Source organism: Meriones unguiculatus, chromosome 8 (genome assembly GCF_030254825.1).
Source record: "Meriones unguiculatus strain TT.TT164.6M chromosome 8, Bangor_MerUng_6.1, whole genome shotgun sequence".
Taxonomy (NCBI): Eukaryota; Metazoa; Chordata; class Mammalia; order Rodentia; family Muridae; genus Meriones; species Meriones unguiculatus.
Window position 1 is genome coordinate 100,389,012 of NC_083356.1, and position 26,397 is coordinate 100,415,408.

The following is a 26,397-nucleotide window of genomic DNA, read 5'->3' on the forward strand; positions in this document are numbered from 1 at the left end:
CTGCCTGCTTCCCCCAGTCGGCCTTTCTGTGCCTCTGATCACACACCAGCGACTGCAATGGTCGGAAGTAAGCTAGTCACAGAGCTGGGAGCAGAGCCTTCCAGCTTTGCCCTGGATCAACCGACACTGGGAATTTGCACAGATGAGCTGTGTTAATTACACAGTAAATGATCAAATCTGAAAGCATAGCATGTGTGAGGTATGATGTGGTGACTGTCTCTGTTTTTTTTTTTTTTTTTTTTTTTTTTTTTATTTGGTTTGGGGTTGTTTGTTTTGAGACAGGGCTTCTCCATGTAGCCCTAGCAGTCCTGGAAACCAAGGTCAAAAAACCAAGCTGGCCTTGAACTCACAGAGATCTGCTGGCCTCTGTCTCCTGTGTGCTGGGCTGAAAGGTGTGCACTACCTCACCTGGCATGTTGTTTTTGGTTTAGTAGCCCTTTGGTTCCCAAGTCTTCTAGCCCTGGGCTGTACTCACAGTGCAGCAAACATCAGCCTCTAGCACATCCTTGTTCCTTCCACCTTCTGACCTTACTCCTTACTCCCCAAGACACTCCCAGTTAATCTTTTAGCAGATTTTTTTTTTTGCAGTACAGATGTAGAGCCTTGTAAATCAAGTCTATAGTACATAGAAGGAATTAGCCAAATAGCTTTCAAGTATGTTTCCTTGGATGATATTGGCTCTTTTGTTAGAGATTTATACATTTATCCATATAACACGTGTGTTCAATACCTTATTTTAGGTATATTCTTATATATTTTTCACACACACACACACACACACACACAATCAACACTGAGTTCTGGTATTAAAACCACCTCATCTCAAAGGAAACCTCATTTCACCCTGTCCCTGTGAATGTGGGTAGAGTGGGAAGGCAGAGGGAGGGGCTGTTGGTGGGGTACACAGAGAGTCGACGGTGGTCTAGAGAGAACCATGGATAGGGTGGCTAGATATATTTACTGTGGAAACTAGGAGGAGTACTTCCCCTGACCCTCAGGCCTGTTTATCCCACTTACATGGAAAACGGAGGCCTGCTGGGCTACCGAGCAAGTGTGGGATACACCCTCAAAAGGTGAAGGTCCAAAGGAACACAGCAGGGAAGTACAGGAGACAAGAGACAGAACTGGGGATATGAAGACTGTGGCGGCCTGGGGGAATAGCAAATTCTTTGGTTAAGACTTGGGATGTATTTATGCGACGAAGGAAGGTTAGAGAAACCCTACAGAAGGTGTGTAAGAGAGGAAGCTGGCGAGTAACCAGGAATATCCAAATTTCAAATAATCATTACACAGTTCAGGTGCTGGGGTCTGAATCTGTCCTCTGAAATCCATGCGTTAGAAATTTAACTTAGTAGTGCACCAGTTTAAGAGATGGGATCTTTACAGTGTGATGAGGACACAGGCCCTGCCTATCCTTTCTGAACGAGCAGGTTTATTCTGGCTCCTCAGGAAAGGCATAGTAGTCTCCCCCAACCCCCATTTCTTATTTTCCCATCATAGACAAACCCAACAAGGAAGCCATTACTAGCACCTTGACCTGGACCCTTGACCTTAGGTGTCTCAGTCTTCACAACTGAAATTTGTTCCAAGTCCCCTTAAAAATGAATTTTATTTTGAGATAAGGTATTATTAAGTTGCCCAGGTTAGCGTCAAACTCACTCTGCAGGTCACAAGGCCTCAGCTTCCCAAGACAGTGGGATAAACAAGCCCAAGCCCCTGGATCTGGGTTTATAATTCCAGATCAACTCCTTGAATGTTGCTGAGCTAGAGGACTGGAGAAAGATGAACTGCAGTGACAGCAGCAGTGGAGTGGAGAGGAGAGGATAAGAGAGGAGGAGAGGGGAGGGAAGGGGAGGGGAGGGGAGAAGAGGAGAAGGGAGTGGAGGACAGGAGAGAGAAGGGAAGGGAAGGGAAGGGGAGGGGAGGGGAGGGGAGGGGAGGGGAGGGGAGGGGAGGGGAGGGGAGGGGAGGGGAGGGAAGGGAAGGGAAGGGAAGGGAAGGGAAGGGAAGGGAAGGGGAGGGGAGAAAAAGCAAGGGAAAGAGGGAGAGGAGAGGGTCTCAGCATATCCTGGCCAATGTGCGTGGATAAAGCCTCGCCTTGGCTGGAGGCTGGAGGCTGGGGATGACAGGAGTGTACGGGAGTCTGGAACAGCCCGAGACTTCCCTCGCAGGCACTGGGTGAAGCAATTTGACAAAGCAGAACTGCGAGTGGGTGAGCTTTGTTCTGTTATGCAAAAGGTTCATTTTAATACCACGGTGTGACATGCCTGTGAACCCGCCGGTCGGGCTCTCCGGAAGGGCAGGACAACACGAGGCGGGGAGGTAATGACACTCGGAACAGACAGCAGTTCAGAACGGCTGAGCAGGGAACTGAACGCCAGCATCGTGAAGGGCAGTCAAGGGCTTTCTCTTGGGAACTCCAACTGAAAATAGTAGGTATGCCCGGCCTGGCTGGCTTGGCAGGGAGAACTAGGCACTGTGGCTAGGAGTAAGCATTACCCGTGTGAGCAGCCGGGTGGGTCCCCCAGATGACCTTGGTCTATAGTTAGCACTCACAATCAGCTGTGGCTGGTTTTCACAGCCCCAGTAATAGCGACAGACAGACAGCCTTGGCAGCGGGCTTTGCTTTCTGTAAAGAGAAAGTGGTCAAGGCAAAACAGTGCCCATGGGTAGCCCCACAGTTTGACTCAGGCCTTCTGTAACAAAAAAAAAAAAAAAAAAAAATCATGGATCTGATTTCTGGAAGGTCATTGAAAAATAAGTCACTTTTTCCTTGAACCTCTCAGGTAGCTTAGAAGAAATTAAAAAAAAAAAAAAAGTAAATTTCCTGGGGCACGTGTCAAAGAAATGCCCGTTTGTAAGCCTTACTTCATTATTATCATTTACCTCTCTGCGTATCACGATAAAATCAAAGTAGACTGAAAGGATTCCAAGCAGAGAAGGAGGTTAATTAGACAAACTAGATAAAAAGCCAATGGCCCTATGAGGGTCTGAAGATGGGATCAAGCTTCTGCTGGGTTTGGTTCCTCAGATGAAAAATCCCTGCCATCACATAATGGCCCAGTCAGCACATCCAGTGGTAAGTTTGCTTTAGCATATGGTGTCTGGGGAAAATATGGAGATATCACAAAAACAGCGTTTTACTTCTAATTTGAACTTTAAAGACTTGCACTTCATTCTCTGAACACTAGAGGGCAGAAGCCATAGAGAAAAGGCTACCCTGGAAGAGAGAGCTCCGGGAAGCCAGGGCTGGTATTTCACCAAGACAGACAATTTTACTTAGGCAGACACTAATGCTTACAGTGTGACCAAGTGACTTCATGGTTGGGATTCAGTATTAAAGTCTTAGGATCTGCTGTAGCTGTCCAGAATCCACAGCAGGAAGGGAAAAGCTATTGCTCTCTAAACGGAATCTATATTCTGCCCACTTTAGACACTTTGAGAGCCAATACAATATAGTTATGTCTGTGAGTCCTTGATTTTAGGGGATACATTATTTAGATGAATAACCTTTCCCAGATATTGGATTTTTTTTTTTTTTTAACGTAGTGTTGGTCTGTCTTAGAGTTCTCGCAATGAATATTAATGACACCAGGCATTCCAGACAGTCACAGAAATAAATCATGCTCTTTGTAGATAGCCAGGGCCGCTGGGCTTTGCATCTTCACTTCCCCCACGAGTTCATGTATTAGCTGGACATTAAAACACCATGGCATAACCTGGAGACCTCGAGGTTAACTGGTCCTGTGTTATCTGCATGTCAATGACTATATATATATATTTATATTTTTTTTCTCAGTTGATCAGTCATTTTGTGCCTTTTAGAAATGCTAGAAAGAATCAATGAAGGCTAGTCTCAGCACCCATTTTAAAAAATCACAATTACCTCAATCAGAATCAAATGTCTTAAAATATTCTTTTAAAAGCCCACATAGTTAATGGTTAAAGCGCGTTGCCCAAAGTGTTACCAAACACTAAGTAAATATAAGGATGTGAATTACTGTCCTTTGACGCATTTTTGAAGGAGCTGATTAAAGCGTGTGTGGCTCTAAGTACTGGGAGAGTCACCACAAAGCACACTGAGCTAATAAGGATCTGCTCTCTTACAAATCTTGGGGTCACACTCAATGGGTTCCCGGGTGATGAGAAAGTAGAAATGACATTTCGGATCCCCCAAACAGAGTTGGTCAATAATCATCAATGGCCAGACAGGAAACACTCAGCTCTCAACTTTGGGGTCACATTTGTTAGCCATGCAGAAAACTTGGTCCACTTACCTCGCAAGGGAGACCCTCTAAGCTCAGAAAGTGCTGACATGCGTTACTGTATCTGTGAGCAAAGCCTTTGGCAGAAGTGCCATTGATCCTTGCGGTAGTGAATGGACTTAAAGCCTCCTGTTGTCACCATCCCTGAAAAAGCGCATTCACGCGAGTATCTCTTCCACCGGCATAATGAGACATTTCACAAAGGCGTGTGGGTGAGCGCCACGACGCAGGGATATTGCTGGTGAGTGACAGAACGCCTGGTTGATTTACACAAACCCCCAAGTGCGTGTATGAGAATGGGTTAGGTTTAGATTGACGAGCAAATGTGTAGCCAGACTTCTGGCTGACAAATGGCTGAGCTATGCCAGCGCGTTCGCCTCTCTGGAGGGAGACCAAAAGTGAAACAGGATCAAGTTCACTCTTAAAGGACATCCAAACCTAGCGGATGGATGGGTGTCTGGGTTGGTAAAACACAGATAGACCCAGACCCCTCCAAAAAAATAGGATTGGGAGAGTTCATAGTTGAGCACAGACCCAGGCCGGTGACAATCTTGCTGAGGCTCCCTGGTCCCTGTGTGTATTTGTATTGACATTCCTTGAGAACGGTCCTGCCGTTTTCAAGATAAATCTATTTTATTGGCAGCTTAGGTTTAAACGCACCACTCTCTAAAAATGGCCTGTTTGGGTAAACCAGAAACTGAAAAGAACAACTGATGAGACGAGACTAGTGTTCACAATGGTGCCAAGCAGTAACTGGGCCAGATTGGATTAGGTTTGTTTTGGCCAGGCGCAGCTGAGGACAGAAGCGTCCAAACAGCGTTTGTCAAGAGGACTGAATTATTCCAGTCACTCTTTCCAGGCTAAAGTTGAAAGTTCAGGTCTCCAAGAGAGCGGCAAGACATTAATGATAGACACTGTTTCCTGAGTTCCCATGGCACTCTGGGAGCCCCATGGAGCACTTGACGTGCTTTGGCTAATTAATTTCCCACCCTAACACTACAGGGTAGAGCATAGAGTCTTTGCCTTATAGATGACCCTGCCATTCGGAGAAGTTAGTTGCCCTGGCTGGAGCTATACAGCACTGAGGCTCAGGAGTTAAACTTTCTGGCTCCAAAGCCCCTTGAGTCACCTTACAACATGGAGCGGGCGTGCTGATCAGGGTTAGCAGCTTGCAACCTCTGTGGGGTTTGAGGGAGATTGGAGCAGGAACAGAGAAAGCCAAGAGACCTGGGTTTGAATCCAGCCTCCACTGGTGTGGTGCCTTACATCTGTGCATGTCTGTCAGAAGTGTGTTTGTATGTGTGTGGTGCAGGAGTGTGAGAAAATTTCCAGACTATCTTTCATCTCTCTTGATTCTGGAGCCTTAATGGGCTTTTAATTTTCTGTAATTGAGGTACATATTTGGTCTTTTTAAGGCAACTCAGATGTGAGGAAGCATTTTTTTTTTTTTTTCATTTGAAATTCAGAAGCAAGTTTCAGTTTTGCTACAGGAACGTTACTCTTGACTGTCGATCTCCTTTCCTGGGCGGCATGCCCTGACACAGAGGCCCTTCCATCTCCTAGGTGAAAGACTCCTCTTCATGGCGTGTGAGGTCCTGCACGTCAGCGAGCCACAGGATATGCTTAAATGGGAAGAAAGTCACTGTAGTGCTTTATCTCTGTTGTCACCTTGACTGGATTTAGAATTACCCAGGAGAAGCACCTCTGGGCATGTATGTGGGGTTACTTCCAGAAAGGTTTAACTGAGGAGAGAGAATCCACTCGGAATGTGGGTAGCAGCATTCCACGCTCTGGAGTCCTGGGCTGAATAAGAGAGCAAAGAGACAAAACATGAATGTCAGCATCCATCTCGTCCTGCTTCCTGATTGTGCGCGTCACATGACTGCTACCTCCCCTCTGGCTGCCACTCCTTCCCAGCTGTGACAGACTGTACCCGGCTCTCTTACCAGGACATGGGTCACCCGCTGCTCGGAATTCTTGAGGCTTAAGTGACATGAGGCCTGTTGTTTGGGGGGGTTCAATGACTGAGCATTCCTTTAATGACGTGCCTCATGACAGCGACTGACTAAATCCAAGCATTTGCTATTTGACTGGATGCCAATTGTACTGTCCTAAGCATCTATGAACTTACAGAGATCTGGATGCAAAAAGGAGCTCAAGCCACCCAGGAAAACGTCTCCATACTGTTTTTGCAGGCATAGGTAAGGTAGATTTTTGGTTAATTGGAAAGTTATTTAGCTAAGGTATGATATTTCAAAATTCAATGCTTCAAAGAATCCTGTACAAGGTATCTTATAACAGCTCCTGTTGAAAAAAAATTCTTCTATTTCTTCCAGTGCTTTCTAATATTTTTGTTGTTACAAAATGGGATCATATAGACTACTTATTTTCAACTCACATTTCTCCATCTAACATTACAAGAATTTTGCTTCAGAGTCATTCTGTTAGTAATATGTAGGAGGGAGCTTAAACATTCTTGTCAGCTTGTGTTTTTTTTTTTTAAGATTTTACTTAATATTTATATAATGTTCTGCCTGCATGTGTGCCTCAGGACAGCAGAGGGCATCAGATCTTACTATAGATGGTTGTGAGCCACCATGTGGTTGCTGGGAATTGAACTCAGGACCTTTGGAAGAGCAGACAGTGCTCTTAACTGCTGAGCCATCTCTCCAGCCCTTAAACATTTTTATTTCCTAAAAGTTTGGGATCATTTCCCTTGTTTTCCACTCTATTGGCATTTTAAAACTTTCCTGTAGCAAACTTTTGTATATGGAATTATTGGATCAAAGGAGATGTGTAAGTGCTCATTGCTGTCAATATTCACTGGGCTTGTTCCCTATCACCCTGCAATCATTGTTGATAAGTTTGTCTTCACTATCTCTATTTTTAAAATTTATTTATTTTTATGTACATTTGATATACATATATATCTATGTGAGGGAATCAGAGCCACTGGAATTTGGGTTACAGAACAGACAGTTGTGAGCTGTCATGTGGGTGCTGGGAATTAAACCAGGGTCCTCTGGAAGAGCAGCCAGTGCTCTTAGCCACTGAGCCATTTCTCCAGCCCCCACTGTATCCATTTTTATTACTAGGTGCAAGTGCGCACACACTTGTGTGTGCATCTGTGAACTTGGTCTTGCTTCTTTTTGAGCTCAGGTTCGTTGTGTTTCACTGTCCCACAGTACCCCCCTTAAGTAACAGCATGGGGCCAGTCTAATGAGCCTTTCAAGACAGGCCCAGAGAGGTCCAGATATGAATGGAATAGATATGGATGAAATAAGGATGGAATAGATGAGCAGGTCTGACCTAATGGGATTGCTTCCCTGACAACCGAACCCTTCACCCAAAAAGAACAATTTTAATTATTTTATTTATAGCTTTTCATTCTTCTACATGCACCTTAAAAAGTTTTTTCAGAGTACGTTACTTAATAGTGCCTAAGAGTTGGAGTGTTTTAACTCTAACTCAGTTCAGATACACACGAATAGCTTCAGTTGGAAGCCGTTCGTGCATATCAGAAGGCAGACCATGGCCTTTCGACTTTAGCTTATTAAACACAAGGAAAACCATAGTTAAAATTCCACTCGTAGCTTCTCAGCCAAGATGGGAGTGGTCCCAGCCATAAAACAAGACAGACATGCTTTAAGTCCCAGGAACCTGTTGGAATCACCAACCGTGCTATTCAGGCCAAGTGTGCATTCTATTGAAGACACCGTAAATCAAGACTTCACCTTTATTACTCAAAATGAGAGTTGGTTAAAAGTAAGAGTGCGCGCGCGTGTGTGTGTGTGTGTGTGTGTGTGTGTGTGTGTTCCTAATGGTGAGAAGGCAGACTTTGCAACGAGCTGAAGCAGGGCAGGAAGGAAAAAGTAAACACCTCCCTGAGAAGTTGGGTCTTCCCTACGCACTTTGAAGATCACCTTGGGAGAACAATTTAGCTGCTTCCTTGTTTGCTGGGATGAACAGGGGGAAGCCAGTTTGGAGTCCACAGTCCCGTAAAAGACAAGATTCACCTTGCAGCACTCCTCTCGCGTGTGACTACAGTGCAGAGGACACGGCACAGCCCGTGTCTGCACTTTTGGTGTTATGTGAGCTGACCAGGAGGTTGAGAAGAAGCAGGGTTTAGCCAACCCCCTGATGGGTATTCAAAACGAGCAAACAAACAGCAAAGCTGCAAACAGTGTCAGGCATTTACTTTACAAAGATATGGTTTCAAAACGTGGGGAAGCAGGATGCATCTTGCTGACATCATCACTTTCCTCTTACTAATTGCGGAGGAGGCTGGTTTCTTTATTCAAGTGTTCTGTCTTCTGGAGGCTTGTACAGGGATATGAAACTACTTTGGTACAACTTCAGCACGGCAAAGATAAATGGTTTGTGTGGAAAATGTGGAGGGTGCAGGATACATTCGTGGAGATGCCATACCTCCGAGGCTCCCTTGCTTTGGGAACTTGGAAGCAGCTCCCACTTTCAGAATCCCGCAACGAGATCTCTCTCCCACCTACGTATTTTCAGAGCCGTTTGCTTGAAAGTCCAGGCAATAAATAAGTACAATGCTCGCAGCTCTGCCTGAGGCTGAGCTCTTGTGTTGCTGGTGGCAACGGAGCAAAGGCCGGGCTGAGCTTCCGGCCCTTCCCCTGCCTAGTCTGTAAAGCTCTTCTCTGCCTGGAGTGCTTTCTGTCACCTCCAAACACCGCACGCTGTCATAACACCCATTTCCCAGGTTCCTGCCCAATGTGACACTTGGGAATGCCTTTGAGACGCAAGCTGAGTTGGATAAGACAGCTGCCACACCCAGCCTGCCCTCACCAGCATGCACAAATGGGGCGGGGCTGACATTCATTTTGCTCTCTGTTGTTTTTGGAAGGCTCTTTTCTTTCTTTCTTTCTCTCTCTCTCTCTCTCTCTCTCTTTCTTCTTTTGTTTGTTTGTTTCTACCAGCGGGTGGTCCCTTAGGTTTCTACGACATTCCAAATATTTCTAAAATGCTCTGAGAGTTGGTGTTCAACCAAATGTACACACTCCTGACACTGGCAAGGCTGTGCTAGCTGCTTGTCCCCACATCCCATCTCTGCTTTATTTGAAGTCAAACTGAACACAGAAGAATTTAAGAAGACCTAAAACTTGGATTTCCATAGACAATTCCTTCATTCCTTCTTTCCTTCTTTCCATCCTTCCTTCCTTTCTTTTTTCCATCCCTCCCTCCTTCCTTCCTTTTCCACAAACCCTGTAGTTTCTAAGCTTTAATAGTCCATTAGAGTCAAACAGAGATTTTAAGTGGTATTTACAACACATATTCATAAGTCATATGCGTATGCCACTAGATCAATACTCTGATAATTTAAACAGCAAATTTTAAAGATGGACCACAAAATAAGTGTCAGGTATTTTTCCCGGTTTTGCTTCTACTGGCATATTAAGGTTGTGTGCCTACTTTATGATGATATGGACTGAAGAGCATGGTTTAGCATTTTGTGATCTGAGTCACCTGTGGGTTAAGGTCTGTTTATTTTTATACCTGGGTTTTGTGGCTCTTCTAGCTAGGAGCTCTGCTACAGAGAAAACACAGAAAGGGCACTGTCTGGGCTAAGTCATCACTGGCTTTTTTCAGCCTCATCTACCAGTTTTACAGAGGTCCTATTGAAAGTTCCTAATATATTTCCATTTGCCTCCGTGTCAATCAAATGCTCTTATACTGTAATGAAAAACTGCTTCCCGTGGGCCAAACCCACACAACATAACAAGGAGAAAAGTCAACTTGATGTACCATTTTTTTCCCCACATATAAGCAATGAAAGAATGGTAAATAGAGATACATTGGAAGGCCTCTGAAATTATATACTTAGAATACTTTAAAGTAATTTAGAAAATCCTATTTCCCAGTTTTTCAAATAGACAAGTATTAGATTTTCCCCCCTTTGTTGAAATAGATTTTTTTTTCCCTCACATAATATATCCTGATTAAGTTCCCTCCTCCCTCCTCCCAGGTCCTCCTCATCTCCCATTCAGATCCGGTCCTTAGAAAACAAACAGGCGCTGGATGGTGGGGGTGCACACCTTTAATTCCAGCCCTCCAGAGGCTAGCCCAGTCTACAAAGTGAGTTCCGGGACAGCCAGGGCTACACACCCCTGTCTCAAAACAAACAAAAACAAAAGAAAACAAAATCACCAAAACAAACTAGCTCCTAACAGAGAATTATAAATAAAATAACACACTGGAGTTGGGCAAGGGAAACAGAAGGAAAAGAGCCCAAGAGAAGGTATAAGAATCAGAGACCCACTCATCTGCATACTCGGGAATCCCATAAAAACAGTAAACCGGGCGACATAATATATACACAAAGGACCTGTTACAGACCCGTGCAGGCCCTGTGCCTGTTGCTTCAGTCTCTGTGAGTTCATATGGGCTTTACTCATGTTGCTCATGAGGGCCTTATTTCCTAGTGGTCTTCCACTCTATCTGGCTCTTACACTCTTTCTACCCCCCTCTTTTGTTGTTGTTTTGGTAGCATGAAGAGTACTTTGGTATTTCCTGTACCGAAGACACTAGAACACAGAGGGGAGGGCTCGGTACAGTTTGACATCTCCATGTTCAATGTGCTGTGTAGGTGTTGTCTTTAGCAATGGGACCTTTCCATCACTTTATGGAGAGCAACTTATAGTTTTGGCAACAGCCTGAGTTCTTTGGGGATTCCCATGGGATCTCTTTGGCCAACAACTCAAATTAGATGTAACCAAATTCCAGTATTGGAAGCTTCATTTGGTGACAAGAAATGGCCAGTCAGGATTGTGCCTCTCCATTATTTGGCAATTTTACTTAAATCTCCTTCATATACGTATATATTTTAGGAACCTTCTGTATTAGATTTCCATAATACCCCCCAAATGCCCCTTATTTTTACCTGTTTCTTTTGTTATTACTTCCTTCATCTGTCCCACTTGCTATTTTTTTCAGTCCTCTTATCCATCTGTAATTATCTATTCAATTTCCCTTTCCTAATGAGATCTGTCTGTATTTTCTTAGTCCCTTACTCTATACCTAACCTCTGTGGTTTTGTGGATTGTAGCTTGGGTATTGACTTGAAAGCTAATATCTACATATAAGCAATACATACCATATTCGTCTTTCTGGGTCTGAGTTATCTCACTCAGGATGATTTTATCTTTACTTCCATCTATTTACCTGAGAATTTAATGATGTAATATTTTTTAACAGTTGAGTAAAACTCCATTGTGTAAATGTACCACATTTTCTTTATCCATTGTCTGTTGTGAGACATCTAGATTGTTTCCAATAATCTGGCTATCATCAGTAGAACAGCAATGACTATGGTTGAGCTAGTGTCTCTGTGATAGGATGAAGCATCCTTTGGGTATATGACCAATAGTGATAGAGCTGGATCTTGAAGTAGATCAATTCCTATCTCTTTGAGGAACTGCCACACTGATTTCTGTAGTGGATTTACACATTTAGACTCCCACCAGCAATGGATGAGGGTTCCCCTTACTCCACATCCTGGCCAGCATGAGCTGTCACTTGTGTCTTGGAGCTTAGCCATTCTGAAGGATTTAAAATGAAGTTTCAAAGTAGTTTTAATTTTCATTTCACTGATGGCTAAGGATTTTCCTCTTTGGTGGAGCACATACTTAGAAATTATGTCTGTATGATTCTCTGGATTTCCTTGGTATTTGTTGTTATATCCCCTTTTCATTTAACTTTATTAATTAGGGTACCCTCTCTCTACCTTTTAGTTAATTTGGATAAGGGTTTGTCAATTTTCTCCAACAACCAACTCTTTGTCTCTTTGTTTTATTGATTCTTTATATTGTTATTTTTTGTTTGTTTCTATATTATTGATTTCAGCCCTGAGACTGATTATTTATTTCTGTCTACTCCTTTTGGGTGTGACTACTTCTTTTTGTTCTAGAGCTTTCAACTGTGCTGTTAAGTTATCGCTTTGATGGCTCCAGTTTTTTTTTTTTTTTTAATGTAGGCTCTTAGTGCTGTGAACTTGCCTGTTAGAATTTAACTTTATTGTGTCCAATGAGTTTAGGTAGATTGTGTATTAAAAGAAAAAGAGCAAGTAACATAAAAAAGCAGACCTATTAGAATAACACTTGACTTCTCAATAGTCTCTAAAAGCCAGAAGGGCTAAGACAGATGCTGTGGTGTCTCTTCACAGCAATAGAAACCCTAACCAAGGCAATTTTCACACTTTGTTCTATACATGTAGGGGTTTTTTTTTTTTTTATTATTATGTGAAGAGGGAACTTTCTTTTCTAGTTCCTTCTATTCAGTGTTCTATAAGCTCCTTGTACCTTGATAGACACCCCCTTCTTTAGGTTAGAACATTTTTCTTCTAAGTTTTGTTGAAAATGTTTTATGTGCTTTTGACCTGGGCGTCTTCTCTTTCATCTGTTGCTCCTATTAGATTTGGTCTTTTCATGGTGTCCCACATTTCCTGCATGTTTTGTGCCAGAATTTTCTTTGACTGAGGTATCCATATCTTCTATTGTGTCTTCAATGCCTGAGTTTCTTTGTTCTATTTCTTGGATTGTGTTGGTGAGGCTTGCCTCTGAGGTTCCTCTTCAAGTTCCTACATTTTTCACTTTCAGATTTTCCTTCAATTTGGGTTTTCGTTGTTGATTTTATTTCCACTGTCTAGGATTCAAACTGTTTCATTCCTTTCCTTCCACTCTTTGTATTTTCATAGATTTAGGGATTTATTCACTCTTCTCTTTGAAGACCTCAGTCATATTCCTAAAGGTTATCTTAAGGTGTGTGTGTGTGTGTGTGTGTGTGTGTGTGTGTGTGTTTCAGCTATGTTGGAATATTTAGGACCTGCTGTGACAGGGTTCCTGGGCTATAGTGGAGACATATTATACTGGCTGGCTGTTATTCATAGTGTCTTTACAATGGTGCTTGGACATCTGGAATTGGGGAGATTGTATTTCTAGGTGCTGATATCTGGTCTTGTCTTTACTGGGTGGCTGTTTCGTTCCTTGGATTCTGCTGCCCTCTCTGATTCTGAGGAAAGTGTGGTGGCTGTGTGTTGCCTGGCAGGAACATCTTTCGGATCCTGCTAGGTTTGGCCACTGCGGGTTCCAGGCAAAATGTGTTTCTGGGTATTGACAGCTGACACTAAGGAATGAGGAGGCTGTGGGTGCCACAGGATGGAAGAAAGCAGGGTGTGCTGCTAGGGGATGCTTAGTCCCCTAAGAATGGGGCAGAGTGAGGAGAGAGGCCACAGCCGAAGTTCTCCTATAAAAGTTGGGATGCGACCAGAGAGCTTCAAGGAATGGAGGGGAAGGCAGAGTTAGCCTACTGGCTCCCCTGGTCAGAGTGGCCTGTGGGTTCCTAGGGAGTACCTGCTGGAGCTGGGAGCTGGGATAAAGAAATGAGTTAAAGAGAGAGGTTAGAAGGGGAAGATCTGTGTGATCCATTAGAGATGAAGGCTTGGTGTTGAAAGAGGCCGCAGAATTGGGAATGAGACCAGGGGATTGAATTCGGGGTAGTAGGAGAGATAAAGATCCGTAGTCATCTTACTTGCTTTCCTGACAGGAGTCAAGTATTTTGAATATGGGTGTTACTATTTGATCAAGAAACACTTTCCAAAAATGGCTCAGCTATTGAAGGCTTGGTTCCTGATGCAAACAGTAGGAAGAGGGCTTTGTCTGCTTCAGCGGATCAATCTATCAGTGAATTCAGTCTTTGATAAATTGTTAGGAGATGGTGAACTCTGGGAAGTGCGGGCAGGCTGTAGGAAGCTCACTGGAGGAGTCTCTGGGCTCTACTGCTCCCTGATGCCCTCCTATTACTGCTTCTTAGGTAACACGAGACTCTTCAGCCTTACCTTGGGTCAGTGGCAATAGCGCTAACACATTATGAACTAAAGGTGATGAAACATGGAGCGTAAACACATCTCTCTCCCTCAAACTATTTCTCTCAGGAATTTGGTCACCATCTGAGTTTATTTCCTGTTGCTGTGAGAAAACGCCCTCACAAAAGCAGCTCAGTGGAGAAAGAGTTTATCTTGGCTGACAGCTCTAGGTCACAGTCTTCATGGTGGAGAAGACACAGTGTCCGGAGCTTGGATCTGCAGTCAATAAGCAAAGAGTCCAATGCATGTCGACTGCCCAGTTTCCCTTTTCTGCCTATACAGTCTGGGATCGTGTGTAGGGTAGAGTCTTACCTACAATGAAGATGGGTCCTCCCACATCAAAGAACATAGTGAAGATAATCGCTCAGGCAGTCTCAGAGGCTAACTTTAATCTAGATAATCTCTCTCACAGGTGTGCCTGACCTCCGGGGAGAGTCTAGATTGTGAGGAGTTGACTATTGACAGGAACCACCACACCCCTAACCAAAAAACTAGCTAATAGAGGTACCTTTGTTTGAGAAACAAAGGTGCTCAGTGCTGAAACAAACAAACAAATAGACAGACAAACAAACACCAATTCTAAATCCTTCCCATGCCCAAGGCTGTGGGTTCAATACTCAGCACTACATAAATAAATAGGTGAAATGGCATTCTTCACAGTGTTTTCTCCACTTTGTCTTTCACCATAGGTACAGTGTCATCCTTACTGGGGCAGATCAGGCTGTGAGCCTCTGTTTTTGCAGAACTAAGTGCTTGACGGTATATTCTAAAAAAGTCTTGTCATCAGAACTTTTGAAGTGTTTCTCACTGGTCGTGTGGAGAAGTGGTGCTTCCCTTGGTGGGCTGCTCTGTCTTCCTGTGACAGGGAACATGCATTTAGGGACAGCATAGGCAGCTCGTAATGGGAACAAAATGAAAGAATGTGTCCCTGGAAGCAATACCAGATGCACTGCAAAACCATGGAAAGTGAAGCCGGGTGAATGACGGCAGCTGCCTAGGCTGAGCCCGGGTCAGAGAAACTAGTACTGGCAGGAGGCAGTAGGGAGGAAACCGATGCCCTCCTCAAACCTGAAGGGGAAACGGGAAGAGTCCACAAAGCTTGAGGAAACCAGGACCAGTGGATGTGGCCTTAGTTGCGGGAGCTGTCTTAGTAGTTGCTCAGGTTACTGAAACGTTGATGGCTTACACAATGGTAACAGATTTTCCTGAAATTGGGAAGACCTGGAGCCAAGATTAAGGCTCTGACAGGTAGGTTTCTGCCAAGGATTCTTTCATTGTTGTCTTTGCCCTGTGCCTCTGTGCTTTGTCTCTGCGCCCACATTTCCCAATATCATAAGGCCTCTAGTTACTTCAGGGCTAGGAATTCTATTTTAACTCATCTGCCTGTCTACGGATGTCCTAACATCCTGAAGTAAGAGGGGTTCAGTACGATTTTAGAGGCAGCTGCATCCTGAGACACTGGAGGTTCCATTTGTAGTAGTCACCTTCTGAGGTCCTGGCCATTAGGTCCTAACTCCAGTTGCAGCCATATTCCGGGGTTCTGGCTCTTAAACGCAGCATAGAAGTGGGGTGGGGCCCAGTTTGGTCCCTGACAGGGATACTGCTAATCTGCGGCCCACAGGGATTAGCCAGAGCAATCACACCTTAAGGGAGCGTCCTCTTTCCTGCTAAACTCACCTTGCAGCCTCTTGGTACCTCCTCCTGGATACAGCCAAATGAAAGACCAGGGACAAGTGAGGTGGCTGCTCTGACACCCCAAGAGTCAGTCTTCTGGGATGCCGAGAGGAGAGCAGCCTGCGGGAGCACATAGCATATGCGGCATACGAGGTGGCTAGCTGGGTTCCTGCTCTTGATGCAGGCTTGAACGTCCCTGTTCCCTCGTGATTTACTCAGTCCTTTCAGCACAGCCTGTGTTAACTTTGCTGCACACTCACTCCGATCTGTGCTCAGAGCAGGTCTCAGCCAGGTTGCCATGGAAGGGCAGGCGTCCCTGTCCCCGAGGCTGACCCCAGGAAGCACATTCAGCAGCCTTAGGAACTGGGATGGTCTGAGTGGGGCTGCTGGCTTCGTGAGCTCTACAGCGTGAGCATGGCCGGTAGCACAGCTCCGGTGAACATCAGGGAAAGGTTTCCGCAGCCGGCAGACGTGGAAAAACGAGCCTCCTACTGGCCAGACAATTTTTATGTCTTTAGCCAAACATATGCTGCAGGACTGTGCAACAGGCTGACCATGGGCTGAGGACGACCAGCAATACCCCGGAAGTCACAAATCCAGCCTCCATGATGAAGAACCCGAATACATTCTGATGCCGTGAAGTCTGTGTTCTTGTGTTCCTCGAGGTTTAGACTTTTACTTCTACGCAGGGGAAAAAACACTAGGCCACATCCAATATAAATCCCTCACGGTTTTTTGTTTTGTTTTGTTTTTGTTTTAAAAATCATTCAAACTCCTTTGGCTCTCAGTTTCTGGATGACCCGAACTTAAATATATTTTATGCTAAGAGGTAGTAATTAACGTTAATTTAGATCACTATTTCCTGTTAGGGTCTCTGAGCGCCTAATTTTAAGAATGCATAATTTTTGGCAGAAGCGTTCGGTTGTTTTTAATATTTAAAGAGCCTGCAATTTACGGTGAAAGCTTCCACCACACAAGTGCAGGGACTGAGCTCACGTGGTCAGTGTCTGCTGGTGGACCACAAGTAGAGAGTCAGTGAGGAGAACATTCCATCATTACATCCACGAAGCGGCAGCATTAGCCATGGAGGCTCCTGTTTGGACTGCAGCCTCACGGGCAGAGCCAGCCGCAGTAGCCATGGTTAGACTGGGAGAACTTGCCCAGGCCAGCTCTGGGGTGGACTCTGAGCAGTAAGCCATTCGACCAGCAGCCTGGTCAGCTTTTCAGCCATTGTGGCTGCCGCTGGGACATTAGCTGAGGGCTAACTGGAAGTTCATCTATGTTTAGCCAAACCCAGCCCCATCTTTTTAGGAATGGCCAGGACCTTTCATAGTGTCCACAGAGGAGCAAATACGCCTGGACATAAACTCCTTTATACTCATGTGACTTGGGCTCGGCACCTCTTCTCACCCCTCACATAAAGGCTAGCCCTCTCCCAGATATGGTTCCTCATGTTAACTGCTCATCTTTACTGATCACTGGGCACTGTATGTCAAAAAGAGGCGTTTCCTGCGAGGAAGAGCGCGGTGTGTAACCTTAGAACAGTGGCTATTCTAACAATAGTTTGCACAGTCTTGTAAGAGAGACACCAGGCATGCCCCATGACCTAGCGCTTGCGCTCTTAAGTCACAGATGCTATAGAAGCATGAGCACAGATGCCCCTCGGAGATGTGTGCGCACATGTTCATCACAGGTGTTTACAACGTCGGCCTGGAGAGAACCGCATACCTGTCAATAAAGTGGTACCCAGGGGAATACCATATAAAAATACGGTGTAGTTACGCAATATGCTTAGGAAAAGCAGCTGGTGGCAAGGCTATGACATTCTAAGAGGCAGTAACATCGACAGCAAGGTGGTCGCTGAGCTGAGGAGACACTGGGGTAAATGCCAGACTCCACGAGGGGGAGCTGGTGCAGGAGGCCAGAATGTGAAGACAAATGACCAGGGCTGTACAGAGGGCCGTGAGGGATGACAACCAGATCAAATGTATTCCGTCAGAAGGAATTCACTATTTCCCTTGTATGTTTAACTTGCAACTCCAGAGGCTGACCTTTGGCCTCCACACCCACACCCACACCCACACACCCACCCACCCACCCACCCACACACACACTAAAAACAAAATAATCCTCAAGATTGGCTTTATTTTCACTCTTCCCCTTCCACAGTTCCATGAGGTACAATTAAGATATGGAATTGGTAATACTAAGAAAGACAAGTCATGTTTGATGAAGTGACTCAACTGGTGAGCAATATCTTCACGTGCCCTGAAGCTGGTTCTTGCTGGGAGGTACTGGGCAACTCTGGGGAGGCCAGGTCTCCCTGGATATCCATGTGAGACTAGGCTTTCTGGTCTCAGAAACAGCAACTCCCTGCTGAAATCTTAGAAAAGTAGCTTTCCCTTGAATGGAGCTCGGTGGACCAACGCTGCTGGGTAAGAGTTTATTTGTGAAGTCACTTCTCTGCGAGCAGATGGGAATCAACAGCTCACTGCATCTTCATTCCCTCCTGTATTTTTTTTTTCTCACATTTTCTAGCCTGGCAAGCACTTTGGAGCCACCCATCATTCCATTCGGTATCTCTTTTATTTCTACTCTCTCTCTCTCTCTCTCTCTCTCTCTCTCTCTCTCTCTCTCTCCATGCTCTTCTTCTTGCTTTGTATTTTCTCTCTGGGGTTCCCACTGTCCCCTTTCCCGCTCCTTAGCTCTTCCAGCCTTTGCCATGTTCCACATAACAGAGAAAAGCAGGTTTCAGGGCACTAGCTTACGCCAGAGGGCACTCATGTGACACTGCCGGGCAGAGCCCCTCTCAGCTGCCTGCTCTGGGGACACAAGAGTTACTTCCCTGCCACCTGGCCCCACTGAGGGAGGAGTTGGAGACACAGGGATCCAGACGGAAACTTGCAACTTCAGAAGTAATGGAGACAGCTTAGACACGGGGGTGGATCAAATGGACAAGTTTATCAAGGATACAAGGTTCCTAGTTGACAAAAGAAATGTAACAACGAAGAAAAGTAAATTCTGTGCAGTTGGTTTGAAAGCAGAGGTATGTAGGTGGAAATCTCTGCTTCCCAACATGAGTTCAGAGTGAGACAGGCGCATAATTGTTTGCACATACTTCTGCGCTGTTCAGTGTCAAGGGTTAGGAAAAAGTGACCTGTTGGGAATCAACATTATGTGCCAAGATCTTAGCACCTAAAAGCCAAACTCGACTGAAAGGGGATTGAGAGAAATGATTCTAGCTGCCAAGGAATGACCAAGGCAGAAAGCACTTATAAAATGACTAGAGAAAGACATAGGACCTGGTTGCACTGGCCAAACTTGGGATAAAGTATAACTACTTAGAACCCATTGAATATGAAAACCCAAATCCTTATTCATACAGATAAGGAAATGCATAACAGATAAGGAATGAGAGCATTTCCATCATTTCCAAGCACTTCCCACCAAACACTTTTTAACTGCCAAGTAGCCACGGGTAACATTATAGTCTAATGGCTGGCAGATGTCATGGTGCCTAAGTGAGAAGCAGGACATCACTGGATACAAAGCAAGTTGACATCATGCTCTCTTGACAGGACCCAGCAAGAACTCAGCTTTACTTGGTGGTAATCCTGCCCGTGAACGTCATATACCAATTGGAGGATATGTCTCCAAATAACTGGTCTGTAATCCTCATCTGTGTTGACGTCATGAGAGTCAAGGACAGATGAGCTACTTCATACTGAGAGAAAATAAAGATGGGGCAATTGAGTGCATCATGCTGGATCTTTTTTGCAACAAAAAATAACACTAGGATCATTGGTGAAGCTTGTCTGTGGTCTGAGGGTTTATCAGTGGTGTGACAGTACTTTCCTACTTGAGTTGTGATCACACAGAATATCCTTCATGTGGAGTCATATAGGTCAGTAATTTAAACAAATCAGAGAAGTTCTTTGTTCCAAATTTGTGATTTTGGTGTTTTAAAAATTTTTAAATATTTACTACATCAAATGGCTGGGGCGGTACATCATGGAAAACATAAATCTCTCTTTAATTTAGAAGAAGGAATGAGGACTTATGTGAGCAGTGTTTGACAGCGGGCCATTCGGGATCCTCTCTTCTGTCCTCAGCTCTCAAGGGACTGCTGGCTGGCAAAAGAGATGCACTATCATTTGTGAGAATCCTTGGGAAGCGAGTGTTAGAGAACAGAAGCTGCCATTCGCTTGTTCTGCTGGTTACAGGAAGGGCCACTTACCCAATTGTGCAGTCTGCTGACAGCCTTGAACTGCTGCTTCTGGGGAAGGGGAGACCAGGCAGTGTCCTCAGAGTAGCTTAAAATGCTCTGGAAGCCACTAGCAGTATTGTGAGCTCATGCCCACTTTTGGTGTGGGTATAAAGTGAGAGTAACAGGCTCTAAGAGGGATGAAGTATATGAACTAAGAGCCTTTGACTAGAACTTAAAATTCAGCACACTGCTAAGAGTCTGCAGCCTCCAGAGTCATTTGTAGAGAACAGTCCTTTGCCATGCCTCATAAGAAATAGCCTAGTCAATAAATAGGTATTCAAGAGCTATTACAGGTAGCCACTTATTCACAACCTATCATCGGGGCAAATGACTATCAGTTAAAAAAAAAACCTAGAATGCCTTATGGAAAGCATCTCATATGCTACTTGATTAAATGCAAAAACAGAAGAGATCATAATGCCTTCCTGCTATGTTGGTGTCTTCGGGGTGGTAGAGAAAGGCCAATTCTCAAGTCTCATTTTGGGGAGAGCAGAGCTATGGAAGATGGTTTGCGCCTCTCACAAGGTCTAAGCACTGACACTGGGATGGTTCTGATCAGTGAAAACAAAGTTGGGTGTGTCAGAAACTCTCAGGAGAAACGCTGACACAACCTTGGTCCCTCACAGAGCTCCCAGACTTCTTAGCTTTGACCTGTTACTTCCTGCGACACTGCCACTTCCGAGACTGTAAACTTAACATCTCAACCGTTTACCGAGGTCTAGAGCCAGATCATGTCCTGTCATTTTGCTTTCTGACGTGTTATACAGTATCTTAAAAGAGGGATTTTTTTTTTTATGTGTCTATTCAGGTGCCCCCAGAGGTAGGCAGAGGGCAATCAGTCTCCTGCCCTGGGCACTGGGAACCAAAGTTGGATCTTCTGGAAGAGCTGCCACAGCCTTCACCACTGGGCCATGTCTCCAGCCCTGGGACAGTGTCTTTTTAATGATAAAAATCAAATCAAAGTTGCAACATTAGGAGCCCAGTGCTTCGCACAGTTTCAAAACGATCTGAATGTATCCTTTCAGAACATTTTGTTTATAGAGGCATTACCATTTTTTAGATTTAGGAATATCTCAAAAAAGTTCCACAAGCTTTTCCAAACATCTCATCCACTGCTAAGCACTCTGAAATACGTTCTCAGCTTTCATACTTAAGGTCGTATAGTATCTACAACTTTGTATTGAATATGTTGGCATGAGTGCTTTGTCATTAATATTCTCTTCAAAATGATTTCATAATACTCCCTTGCATATTTTAAATCACAATTATGGCTATTTTAAAAATAACCAAAGCAACACAAAATATTCATTTTTCTTTCATATATTCCACCTGAACTGCATCTTCCCCTTCCTCCTCTTCTCCTAGTCCCTCCTCTTCACTTCCTCTCTGTCCCACAACCCCCCTCTGTCCACTCCTCCTCCAATTCCCCTCAGGAGAGGGAAGGCCTCTATCATCCCAACATGGCATTCCACTCCTCCTATTAAGGTTGGATGAGGCGACCCAGACAACACAAATTTTTATGAGCTGCAAATTTTAAGAATCTATGAGGCTCCCAGGAAGTCAGGAAGGAAACTGTCACAGGGAGGGTAGAGCAGGGCAGGAGTGACAGGGGAGGTTTGAGGGCGCTCCATGTGATCCAGTGAGTGATCAGCTTAGGTACACGGGGAGGGTGGGCTGCTGGTGTGGACTGTGCAGCTAGCAGTGACAGGCAAGAGGGGAAGCGGAGAGTGAATGTCTACCCGGCCAAATACAGCGCTGTCCAGTGGCAGAGGCCCACTTCAGAAAGACTGACTTCTAGAGCAGAATTCTGACTTAGTCCAGTTGGCAGAGTCAACCCTCAGGGGTTAGCAAACAGGTTTGAAGGCTGCTCAAAGAGATACTCTGTGAACTGTGGGGAAGCCTCAGCAAAGGTATTCAAGCAGGGGAACAGCTTTAGGGACACCACAGGGTGAGGGTGGGGATGGGGGAAACACCTATTCTTCATGATGTGTCCACGTGAATGGTCAAATCTTCATCTTTGAGTCATGTATTTTAGAAGAATGAATAGTAGCACTAGAGTTTGGGTTTTAGCCAATGCCTTAAAACTGAACAGCCAGGGAGACCGGCCGGGACTTTCCTGTAGCCAGCTATGTGCTTGGGCCATGCCTTTGGCTTCTTCTGTCCCTTGGTGTCCTCGAGCCTTCGATGTCACTCTGCAGTCTAAGCAACAATGCTGACAATAGGGTGCTTGTTCCCATCTCTAAGCCTGCTAAGACTGCGTCAGGGCTCTTAGCTGAAGCCCAAACTCAAGCAGTGCACATCAGACACTCTGGCAGCTGGCCCTGCAGCTTGTACCATGTCTGGTCTCTTTCTGGGCTCACACTGAAGGTTAAACAATAAAAACCCTCCCACTAGTGGCTCTAGCTCAAATGTGATCTTACCCTACAGAGATGGAGCTCTAGTGCCCGACACACTCCAGAGCCTGTGAGGATTCAAAATCCACCACTGAGCAGTTAACCACCTGGTCCCCAACCACCAGGCTACACATGACACCCACCCCCCGGCTGTGACCATCGGCCTGTTCCCAGCCATAGCTGAAGATGATTCTCTCACTGCTTTGCTCTATGAGAGGAAGAAACCGCCTGGCTTTCCTCAAATCCAAGCCCCAAGCCTCCAACCTCCCCGAACTACTGGACATCCAAGGCCTTTTGTAGAAAGAGGAGGGAGAATGTGATAGGTTGACGATTTCTGTAAAAGTGTTCCTGGATCTTTCCCTTTTTGGTGATGCTGGTGGAGAGCAGCTACTGTCAGTTGGGCCTCAGCATGAAAACAGCCCCTAACGGTTTGGCTAGGGAGCTTTACCTTTCTCCCACTGATACTGCAGGGAACACAAGAGGTAGAATTACAGCATTCAGGCTCCCTGGACATACATGCACAGATGCTGGGGTGTCAGGGACTCTAGCATTCCTCATGCCACCACCAGGCAGCAACCAAATACCAGAGAACTGCTAGATCTACGTGTACCTTGCTTCCAATCCACAGTTCTACCTTCCCATTTCTTCTCACACTGAAAGGTAATCCTGACCCCCAGCTAACCTCCCAGCAAAGCTTGATTTATCCACAAAAATGCTGCCATGTCTGTTCTCTGAGCCAACAGGTCCCTAGGTCCAGTTCCATTGACAAGGGTGTTCCTAAGAGCGTTCACAAACTCCTGTAAATGGCTAGCCCCTGTATCCATGCATTCTTCATGAGTAGAATTAACTAGCCCACTGCACTGCACACATGGGCTATCTTCCTGCCATTAAGAACATCATAATACCCAGCAGTATGCTGCGTTAGGCATCCCACAAGATCTAGCGATGACACAAACCATATGGCAGCTGGAGGCAAACACTACACAGATTATTTCAGGGACTCAGATACGTGTGGACCTTGGCATGGGTGGAATCTAGAATCCCTCCCCCATGAACACTAGGGGATGAACGTCAAGTACAGCCAGCTGGACACTTGTGGAACTTGAGACAAAGGCCAAGGTGCTAGGCGACTTAGTGCTCCCGCTGACCTCTGCCATCATTCACAGGCAAGCCTCAAATGCCCCCCCCCCCCCCCCCAGGCCATGCTCCTATGCTGTGGCAGCTCTGTCTCTGAAGCATTGGTCAGCATCAAGGAGGCACGCTTCCTCTTCTCAGGGAGCTGATTGTCGGGGATGTCTCAGCTGAGCCAAGCAAAGGGCGCCATGTCTCTTCTCTAGTCCTTGCTGCACTCCACGGACTGCAGGAGCCATTCGAAAACACAGGGCCTGCAAGATGGTGCAGTGAGTAGGGGCGCTTTGCCACCGAGTCCTCAACTTGATCCCGGGGATCACACAGTGGAAAGAGAATTACCTCAGACAAATTGTCCTCTGACCTCTGTGTATGATGTGGCTCACGAGCAGCCTCCAACCAAACACACACGCAATAAATAAACAAACGAATATAAGAAATGCGGTGGGACTTTTTCTTTTTTTCTTAAATCCCTTCCTTTTACCACTATGGTAGAGTCAATGGACAGACAATACTATGTAAACTACATTAAAACATCTAGTCCACTTTGGTAAAGGCCAATTTTTGGTATTACATGCCTCCAATAAAGCAAGTTGGGGGGGGGGAAGAGCTCCCACCCCCGACACGCCCATCCCACAAATGGTGCATGGGTGTTCCTGTTGGGAACAGTCAAAGAGGCCACTTTTTAAAGGCTGTGGTGTAAGGAGATAAGATTATTGACATGTCTGTGTTGGTTGCAGATAAAAAAAATATTTTGTTCTAAGTAACAGGCAACACGTGCGCCCGCCTAGCGTGTCCTAGGCTCAGGACTGCCGCCAATACCAACGACAACCCCAAATCAAGGCCAAGGGTGGGGAATCTCGGGATGGATTTACGCCAAGGTGAGATGTGACGTCTGAGGTCACATGACAGATTTCAACAAGCAGCAACCTGGGCGTGGGAAGGTTCTCAATCCTCCACACGAAAACGCATTTTCAGCACGTACGGAAGCCGACATCTTCCTTCTAAACCAACCTACTGAGCCGAAGAGCAAGGTCGGAACTACAAAGAAGTTTTGATGTGTGCTTAAGCTATTAAAAAAAAAAAACACACAAAAAACAAAACAACTGACAGGAAGAAAGAATAAAGTTTCAGATGTTTTTATTCAAAGGTTCTCAAAAGAAATAAAACAGAAAAAGCTAACAATCTGGTCAAATGTACAGTTCAAAAATGTCTTTTGGCGTTTAACAAGTCCTAGGAAAGAAAACTACAGAGTCATCTTGAACCGGTAAGTAAGTCACCATGGCAAGTATGCAGCACTAGAACAAAAATAAAAAATTAACTCTCTTGATCATATAGATATCTCTATGAAAATCTTTTTTTTTTCAATCTGTACAAAAGGTCTTTCTTCATAAATTAATTTTTTTTATAATTTAATGGCTGTCTACTATGTGATGTTTAACTGACTTTTTTTCTCTCTTTTATATGTACAGAGGTTGTTTCCCGAATCTGACCCAGACGAATATGGCACTTAGCTCAGACATACCTAGCAGCAGACGTCCCCTCCCCTACTGACTGAGCTATCAACTTTCTGTCTTAACTAATGGAAAAAATATCAAGTAGTGAGAGGCCCGGGCTGATAAACTAGGTACGTGGAGGGTGCTGCGTTCAGTCTGGACTTCCACAAAGCAGAATGTTTTAGGGAGCATAGAACCAATAATACCACAACTTCTTTTTTAAAAAAAAAAGAAAAAAGAAAAAAAAGAAAGAAACAAGAACAGAAATAAAAAACACATTTCTCTTATGACTATGTAATTTTCACTAGACTCTACACTTTCAGAGCAGCAAGGACTTTTGAAACTATGAAATGTCACTGACATCTATCATCAAATACAAGCAATAAAATTTAAGAACTAAAAAATACTCCAAAGAAACAACTGTTCAGCCCTAGCTCCCGAGCTAGGAGGATTTGGTCGGTGGGAACAGGGAGGGCCAGCAACCTGTCCCAGCACAAAAGAAAAAAGAGCCTCTGAGGTAGATAACTGATCATACACAGCTGACCAGACAAGGACACAGTTTTGGAAGACAACTTAATTTACCATTGCTTTTGAAAACGTATGCAATTGCCTTAATAAAAGAGCATTAATAACAGTGAATCATCTCATATGTACTAAAGTAGAAATAACTGTATTTATGAATCAGGAATTTCATAGTTTCAAAGTTGGTTTTCTTTACACTTGAACACCTGTAGTGATGACATAAAGTGTGGCACTGCTTGGAGTCAAATCTTCCTTCATGCTTTTTTTTTTTTTTTTAAATTTGTCTCTGTGAGTCCATACATCAGTTAAAATTATAAAACCTAATGCAAAGGTACAAAAAAGGCACATTCTCCTAACCGCAAACTGGTCCGGCAAAAAAGAAAGAGCAGACAAGAGATGACGCTGAGACGGGTGAGCTACTGGCTACTGGCTCTTCGGTCTTTGGTGAAGTTACCGTTAAAAGTGCCAAGTCATTTTTTAGTTTTTCAAATTTACCTAATAGAGAGTGAGTGAGCGAGCGAGAGAGAGCTAGTAGCCAATCGTTCTGCTTCTGTTCCTATCTCAGCTTAGGTTTGAAGAGAAATCCTTACTTTTAGCTTCTGCCATTTAGTTTCAATAGCAACATTTTTTTTTTCTCGGTTTGCCAGATCCCAGGCGTGATTCTCATTCTAAAGCACTATCGTTAGTATAAAGGACAAAACATTCGGTGACTCCCCTCCCCCACCCCCCACCCCCACCCCCAAAACTACCTACACTAAATCTAGAACAT

At 44.8% G+C, this 26,397-nt stretch overlaps 1 protein-coding gene and 1 long non-coding RNA gene across 2 annotated transcripts in view; one reads left to right on the forward strand and one right to left on the reverse strand.

Annotated features, from left to right (window-relative positions):
• Itgb6 (integrin subunit beta 6) overlaps nucleotides 1-4,520 on the reverse strand; it is a 126,797-nt gene extending 122,277 nt beyond the window's left edge. The window contains exon 1 of the mRNA XM_060390246.1: nucleotides 4,278-4,520. The gene's annotated coding sequence lies outside the window, so the exon portion shown is untranslated. The remainder of the gene's footprint in view (nucleotides 1-4,277) is intronic.
• LOC132655908 (uncharacterized) lies at nucleotides 2,165-25,364 on the forward strand. Its single transcript, XR_009593861.1, has 2 exons — nucleotides 2,165-3,079; nucleotides 24,375-25,364. It is a non-coding gene; the product is annotated as an uncharacterized LOC132655908 (long non-coding RNA).
• Nucleotides 25,365-26,397: the final 1,033 nt, after the last annotated feature.